Raw genomic sequence first — 9,460 nt, forward strand, 5'->3', positions numbered from 1 at the left:
AATAAATAGCACAGTGCAACAAAAGATACTTCCCAGCAGTGTCATTGGCAGCAGCACGGTCCTTTTTGTCCCTCCTCATGTGACAGCAGCATTGTTCCCCTTCACACTCCTCTCACACTTGTACCTGTATGATCATAGTTGGCATAGATTTTATTTTATGGTGCATGGACCGCTAAAGATGTGCCAAATGTATTAAACGGTCTGTAACTCCATCGTAATTCTGATTCCATCTAGCAGAGGGAACATTAGTCCTAATAAATTCCCTCCAACAGGAAGAAGCAGATTCCGGACTCAGTCTCTGTTCTCACCTGTGGAGATAAGTTAGTATGGAGTATGGGTTCATATCACATTTTTGCCATCTGTTTAACATATACAAAAAATGTATATGTTAACGGATGCCTCAGACTGATGCTGTACAGTGGCATCCGTTCACCATACAGTTCCATTGTAAAAAAAAAGAGTATACGTTAACGTAAGATACAAAAGCGTAATCTGCTTTTGTATTGCAAGTATAAATAACACCACCAGACTGTGACTGAATAATACCACCACACAGTGCCTAAATAATACCACCACACAGTGCCTGAATAATACCACCACACAGTGACTGAATAATACCACCACACAGTGCCTGAATAATACCACCACACAGTGCCTAAATAATACCACCACACAGTGCCTGAATAATACCACCAGACAGTGACTGATTAATACCACCAGACAGTGACTGATTAATACCACCAGACAGTGCCTAAATAATACCACCACACAGTGCCTGAATAATACCACCACACAGTGCCTGAATAATACCACCACACAGTGACTGATCAATACCACCACACAGTGCCTAAATAATACCACCACACAGTGCCTGAATAATACCACCACACAGTGCCTGAATAATACCACCAGACAGTGCCTGAATAATACCACCAGACAGTGCCTGAATAATACCACCACACAGTGCCTGAATAATACCACCACACAGTGACTGATCAATACCACCAGACAGTGACTGAATAATACCACCAGACAGTGACTGAATAATACCACCACACAGTGCCTGAATAATACCACCACACAGTGACTGATCAATACCACCACATCGTGCCTGAATAATACCACCAGACAGTGACTGATTAACCACCTCCGGACCGCTGTACGCACAGACGCGTCCTGGAGGTGGTTGATTCATTCCTCCTGGACGCGCCGGCGCGTCCTCTCGCGAGACGCGAGATTTCCTGTGAACGCGCGCACACAGGCGCGCGCGCTCACAGGAACGGAAGGTAAGAGAGTTGATCTCCAGCCTGCCAGCGGCGATCGTTCGCTGGCAGGCTGGAGATGTGTTTTTTTTAACCCCTAACAGGTATATTAGACGCTGTTTTGATAACAGCGTCTAATATACCTGCTACCTGGTCCTCTGGTGGTCCCCTTTGTTTGGATCGACCACCAGAGGACACAGGTAGCTCAGTAAAGTCCCACCAAGCACCACTACACTACACTACACCCCCCCCCCGTCACTTATTAACCCCTTATTAGCCCCTGATCACCCCATATAGACTCCCTGATCACCCCCCTGTCATTGATCACCCCCCTGTCATTGATTACCCCCTTGTCATTGATCAACCCCCTGTAAAGCTCCATTCAGATGTCCGCATGATTTTTACGGATCCACTGATAGATGGATCGGATCCGCAAAACGCATCCGGACGTCTGAATGAAGCCTTACAGGGGCATGATCAATGACTGTGGTTATCACCCCATATAGACTCCCTGATCACCCCCCTGTCATTGATCACCCCCCTGTCATTGATTACCCCCCTGTAAAGCTCCATTCAGACGTCCGCATGATTTTTACGGATCCACTGATAGATGGATCGGATCCGCAAAACGCATCCGGACGTCTGAATGAAGCCTTACAGGGGCATGATCAATGACTGTGGTGATCACCCCATATAGACTCCCTGATCACCCCCCTGTAAAGCTCCATTCAGATGTCCGCATGATTTTTACGGATCCACTGATAGATGGATCGGATCCGCAAAACGCATCCGGACGTCTGAATGAAGCCTTACAGGGGCATGATCAATGACTGTGGTGATCACCCCATATAGACTCCCTGATCACCCCCCTGTCATTGATTACCCCCCTGTCATTGATCACCCCCCTGTAAAGCTCCATTCAGACGTCCGCATGATTTTTACGGATCCACTGATAGATGGATCGGATCCGCAAAACGCATCCGGACGTCTGAATGAAGCCTTACACGGGCGTGATCAATGACTGTGGTTATCACCCCATATAGACTCCCTGATCACCCCCCTGTCATTGATCACCCCCCCTGTCATTGATCACCCCCCTGTCATTGATCACCCCCCTGTCATTGATCACCCCCCTGTCATTGATCACCCCCCTGTCATTGATCAACCCCCTGTCATTGATCAACCCCCCTGTCATTGATCACCCCCCTGTCATTGATCACCCCCCTGTAAGGCTCCATTCAGACATTTTTTTGGCCCAAGTTAGCGGAATTATTATTTTTTTTTCTTACAAAGTCTCATATTCCACTAACTTGTGACAAAAAATTAAATCTCACATGAACTCACCATACCCCTCACGGAATCCAAATGCGTAAAATTTTTTAGACATTTATATTCCAGACTTCTTCTCACGCTTTAGGGCCCCTAGAATGCCAGGGCAGTATAAATACCCCACATGTGACCCCATTTCGGAAAGAAGACACCCCCAGGTATTCCGTGAGGGGCATATTGAGTCCATGAAAGATTGAAATTTTTGTCCCAAGTTAGCGGAACGGGAGACTTTGTGAGAAAAAAATAAAAAATATCAATTTCCGCTAACTTGTGCCAAAAAAAAAAAATTTCTATGAACTCGCCATGCCCCTCATTGAATACCTTGGGGTGTCTTCTTTCCAAAATGGGGTCACATGTGGGGTATTTATACTGCCCTGGCATTCTAGGGGCCCCAAAGCGTGAGAAGAAGTCTGGTATCCAAATGTCTAAAAATGCCCTCCTAAAAGGAATTTGGGCCCCTTTGCGCATCTAGGCTGCAAAAAAGTGTCACACATCTGGTATCGCCGTACTCAGGAGAAGTTGGGGAATGTGTTTTGGGGTGTCATTTTACATATACCCATGCTGGGTGAGATAAATATCTTGGTCAAATGCCAACTTTGTATAAAAAAATGGGAAAAGTTGTCTTTTGCCAAGATATTTCTCTCACCCAGCATGGGTATATGTAAAAAGACACCCCAAAACACATTCCCCAACTTCTCCCGAGTACGGAGATACCAGATGTGTGACACTTTTTTGCAGCCTAGGTGGGCAAAGGGGCCCATATTCCAAAGAGCACCTTTCGGATTTCACTGGTCATTTACCTACTTACCACACATTAGGGCCCCTGGAAAATGCCAGGGCAGTATAACTACCCCACAAGTGACCCCATTTTGGAAAGAAGACACCCCAAGGTATTCCGTGAGGGGCATGGCGAGTTCCTAGAATTTTTTATTTTTTGTCACAAGTTAGTGGAAAATGATGATTTTTTTTTTTTTTTTTTTTTTCATACAAAGTCTCATATTCCACTAACTTGTGACAAAAAATAAAAACTTCCATGAACTCATTATGCCCATCAGCGAATACCTTGGGGTCTATTCTTTCCAAAATGGGGTCACTTGTGGGGTAGGTATAATGCCCTGGTATTTTAGGGGCCCAAATGTGTGGTAAGGAGTTTGAAATCAAATTCTGTAAAAAATGACGAGTGAAATCCGAAAGGTGCTCTTTGGAATATGGGCCCCTTTGCCCACCTAGGCTGCAAAAAAGTGTCACACATCTGGTATCTCCGTACTCAGGAGAAGGTGGGGAATGTGTTTTGGGGTGTCATTTTACATATACCCATGCTGGGTGAGATAAATATCTTGGTCAAATGCCAACTTTGTATAAAAAAATGGGAAAAGTTGTCTTTTGCCAAGATATTTCTCTCACCCAGCATGGGTATATGTAAAAAGACACCCCAAAACACATTCCCCAACTTCTCCTGAGTACGGAGATACCACATGTGTGGCACTTTTTTGCAGCCTAGGTGGGCAAAGGGGCCCATATTCCAAAGAGCACCTTTTGGATTTCACTGGTCATTTACCTACTTACCACACATTAGGGCCCCTGGAAAATGCCAGGGCAGTATAACTACCCCACAAGTGACCCCATTTTGGAAAGAAGACACCCCAAGGTATTCCGTGAGGGGCATGGCGAGTTCCTAGAATTTTTTCTTTTTTGTCACAAGTTAGTGGAAAATGATGATTTTTTTTATATTTTTTTTTTTTTCATACAAAGTCTCATATTCCACTAACTTGTGACAAAAAATAAAAACTTCCATGAACTCACTATGCCCATCAGCGAATACCTTGGGGTCTCTTATTTCCAAAATGGGGTCACTTGTGGGGTAGTTATACTGCCCTGGCATTCTAGGGGCCCAAATGTGTGGTAAGGAGTTTGAAATCAAATTCTGTAAAAAATGACGAGTGAAATCCGAAAGGTGCTCTTTGGAATATGGGCCCCTTTGCCCACCTAGGCTGCAAAAAAGTGTCACACATCTGGTATCTCCGTATTCAGGAGAAGTTGGGGAATGTGTTTTGGGGTGTCTTTTTACATATACCCATGCTGGGTGAGAGAAATATCTTGGCAAAAGACAACTTTTCCCATTTTTTTATACAAAGTTGGCATTTGACCAAGATATTTATCTCACCCAGCATGGGTATATGTAAAATGACACCCCAAAACACATTCCCCAACTTCTACTGAATACAGAGATACCAGATGTGTGACACTTTTTTGCAGCCTAGGTGGGCAAAGGGGCCCACATTCCAAAGAGCACCTTTCGGATTTCACTGGTCAGTTTTTACAGAATTTGATTTCAAACTCCTTACCACACATTTGGGCCCCTAGAATGCCAGGGCAGTATAACTACCCCATAAGTGACCCCATTTTGGAAAGAAGAGACCCCAAGGTATTTCGTGATGGGCATAGTGAGTTCATGGAAGTTTTTATTTTTTGTCACAAGTTAGTGGAATATGAGACTTTGTAAGAAAAAAAAAAAAAAAAAAAAAATCATCATTTTCCGCTAACTTGTGACAAAAAATAAAAAGTTCTATGAACTCACTATGCCCATCAGCGAATACCTTAGGGTGTGTACTTTCCGAAATGGGGTCATTTGTGGGGTGTTTGTACTGTCTGGGCATTGTAGAACCTCAGGAAACATGACAGGTGCTCAGAAAGTCAGAGCTGCTTCAAAAAGCGGAAATTCACATTTTTGTACCATAGTTTGTAAACGCTATAACTTTTACCCAAACCATTTTTTTTTTACCCAAACATTTTTTTTTAATCAAAGACATGTAGAACAATAAATTTAGAGCAAAATTTATATATGGATGTCATTTTTTTTGCAAAATTTTACAACTGAAAGTGAAAAATGTCATTTTTTTGCAAAAAAAATCGTTAAATTTCGATTAATAACAAAAAAAGTAAAAATGTCAGCAGCAATTAAATACCACCAAATGAAAGCTCTATTAGTGAGAAGAAAAGGAGGTAAAATTCATTTGGGTGGTAAGTTGCATGACCGAGCAATAAATGGTGAAAGTAGTGTAGGTCAGAAGTGTAAAAAGTGGCCTGGTCTTTCAGGGTGTTTAAGCACTGGGGGCTGAGGTGGTTAATACCACCAGACAGTGACTGAATAATACCACCAGACAGTGACTGAATAATACCACCACACAGTGCCTGAATAATACCACCAGACAGTGACTGATCAATACCACCACACAGTGCCTGAATAATACCACAGACAGTGACTGATCAATACCACCACATCGTGCCTGAATAATACCACCACACAGTGCCTGAATAATACCACCAGACAGTGCCTGAATAATACCACCACACAGTGCCTGAATAATACCACCACACAGTGACTGATCAATACCACCAGATAGTGACTGAATAATACCACCAGACAGTGACTGAATAATACCACCACACAGTGCCTGAATAATACCACCACACAGTGACTGATCAATACCACCACACAGTGCCTGAATAATACCACAGACAGTGACTGATCAATACCACCACATCGTGCCTGAATAATACCACCAGACAGTGACTGATTAATACCACCAGACAGTGCCTGAATAATACCACCACACAGTGCCTGAATAATACCACCAGACAGTGCCTGAATAATACCACCACACAGTGCCTGAATAATACCACCACACAGTGACTGATCAATACCACCAGACAGTGACTGAATAATACCACCAGACAGTGACTGAATAATACCACCACACAGTGCCTGAATAATACCACCACACAGTGCCTGAATAATACCACCACACAGTGCCTGAATAATACCACCACACAGTGACTGATCAATACCACCACACAGTGCCTGAATAATACCACAGACAGTGACTGATCAATACCACCACATCGTGCCTGAATAATACCACCAGACAGTGACTGATTAATACCACCAGACAATGCCTGAATAATACCACCAGACAGTGCCTAAATAATACCACCAGACAGTGACTGATTAATACCACCAGACAGTGACTGATTAATACCACCAGACAGTGCCTGAATAATACCACCAGACAGTGCCTGAATAATACCACCAGACAGTGACTGATTAATACCACCAGACAGTGACTGATTAATACCACCAGACAGTGACTGAATAATACCACCAGACAGTGACTGATTAATACCACCAGACAGTGACTGATTAATACCACCAGACAGTGACTGAATAATACCACCAGACAGTGACTGATTAATACCACCAGACAGTGACTGATTAATACCACCAGACAGTGCCTGAATAATACCACAACACAGTGCCTGAATAATACCACCAGACAGTGACTGATTAATACCACCACACAGTGCCTGAATAATACCACAACACAGTGCCTGAATAATACCACCAGACAGTAACTGATTAATACCACCACACAGTGCCTGAATAATACCACCAGACAGTGACTGATCAATACCACCACACAGTGCCTGAATAATACCACCAGACAGTGACTGATTAATACCACCAGACAGTGACTGATTAAACCACCAGACAGTGACTGAATAATACCACCACACAGTGCCTGAATAATACCACCAGACAGTGACTGAATAATACCACCACACAGTGCCTGAATAATACCACCAGACAGTGACTGATTAATACCACTAGACAGTGACTGATTAATACCACTAGACAGTGACTGAATAATACCACCAGACAGTGACTGATTAATACCACCAGACAGTGACTGATTAATACCACCAGACAGTGCCTGAATAATACCACCAGACAGTGACTGAATAATACCACCAGACAGTGACTGATTAATACCAACAGTCAGTGTCGGACTGGGGTACCTAGGGCCCACCAGTAAAATTTATTTTGGGGCCCACCGTACGGATACATTAAAATATAATAAATAATCGAACATGTTTTTTATATGACCATCGGCTGGTTGAGGTGCTGTACATTGAATATATGTATGTAGTGCAGTAAATCTAATGTGTTATGTGCCACTTGTGCAGGGGTTTGGAGACTAGGGGCCCATCTTGCTCAGGGGCCCACCGGGGGATTCCCTTGTACCCCTGTGGGCCAGTCCGAGCCTGCCACCAGTGACTGAATAATACCACCAGACAGTGACTGATCAATACCACCACACAGTGCCTGAATAATACCACCACACAGAGCCTGAATAATACCACCAGACAGTGACTGAATAATACCACCACACAGAGCCTGAATAATACCACCAGACAGTGACAGTCAAAGGCAAAATAAATAATTAAAACCAGTGACTCTCAGGAGACGTTTTCCTTTCCCCATCTTCTCTATCTGCCATGATAACACCTTCTTCTGCCAAGTCTGACACACACATATCTTTGGCTTGATGCATTTCCATCGCCGCCCTCTTCACAAACCCCCCATCCTGCTGTCCCCCTAACAGTGCCATCTGGTTGTTTCCTGAATGCAGTAAAGCTGAGTGCACCACATAGTGTACTATAGTAAATAATACCATAGACATACAGTGGTACCCCCCAAAGTACTATACACATAGAAAGCCATAATTAATAGTGCCATACAAGTGCCGTAAACTAAATAGTGCCATATGGACAGCACCCCAGAAAACATAGCACCATAGAGGTAAAGTCCCCTATACTGTGCCCCATATAAAACTGTACAGTAAGGATAGTGCCCCCCTAAGTGCTCCATCATAGAAGACTCCTTCTAACACTGTGACGTGAAGTGCTGAACACTATTTCACAGCTCAGTCTCACTCACATCTGGACAATATCCTTGTCTCCTCTGGAACCTTCCCAAATAGGGCTGTCACAATACCAAAATTTTGATTCGATTTCGATACCATAAAAAAGTATTGCAATACTCGATACCATTCGATACCACGCGAAAGAAAAATAAAACCCCCAAAAAGCAGTGTGCAATCCATATTTTATGGAACAAGGTGACTAAAAAATTGATAAATCATGCGGTTTTTTTTCATGTTACGGTGTTTACCGCATATGAGATATTTTTTAATAGTTCTGACTCTTTCGGACGTGGCGATACCTATTATTTTTTATTGTCTATATACTTTTATAGGTAAAATCGGGAAAGGGGGGGTCATTAAAAATTTTATATTTAGTGTTTTTTGGGGACTAGAACCCTTGTCCTATTAGATCTCTATCAGGGTAAATAGGACCTCACACTCTCCCTGCTGTCCTGGGCTTTGTGCACACAGCAGCAGGGAGGTTACCATGGCAGGCAGGGCTTCAGGAGCGTCCTGGCTGCCATGGTAACCAATCGGATCCCTGCAATTTCACTAGTGGGGCTCCGATCGGAAGCTGTCACCAATACTGAGGCGGGCGGGGGGGGCACCAATGAAGATAATTAACATTATTATAATACTGAGGAGGGGGGACTGTTAACACTGCACCACCAATGCATATAACTAACCCTTAAATACAGGGAATGGCGATCCTGCCGAACACCATAAATTAACCCCTCAGGGCGGGATCCCTGTCACTGACGCCGGGTGCCGACACCCACAGCATACATTTGTATTTAAGGGGTAATTATATGCATTGGTGGTGCAGTGTTAACAGTCCCCCCTCCTCAGTATTATATTCATTAATGGGCAGCGTCACAGTGGGCATAGTGGTAGAGTATTATGGGAGCAGTGTAGTTGGCAGTATCATGGAGTATTATAGAAGGAGTGTGGATGGCAGTATTATGGGCCACAGTGGTAGCATATTATAGGAGCAGTGTGGTTGGTAGTAGTATAGGGCACAGGGGTAGAGTATCATGGTGCAGCACAGTTGTAGAGTATTATAGAGGCAGTGTGGTTGGCAGCATTATGGGCACAGTACTACGG

The sequence above is a fragment of the Bufo bufo genome, chromosome 2, assembly GCF_905171765.1.
Source record: "Bufo bufo chromosome 2, aBufBuf1.1, whole genome shotgun sequence".
Taxonomy (NCBI): Eukaryota; Metazoa; Chordata; class Amphibia; order Anura; family Bufonidae; genus Bufo; species Bufo bufo.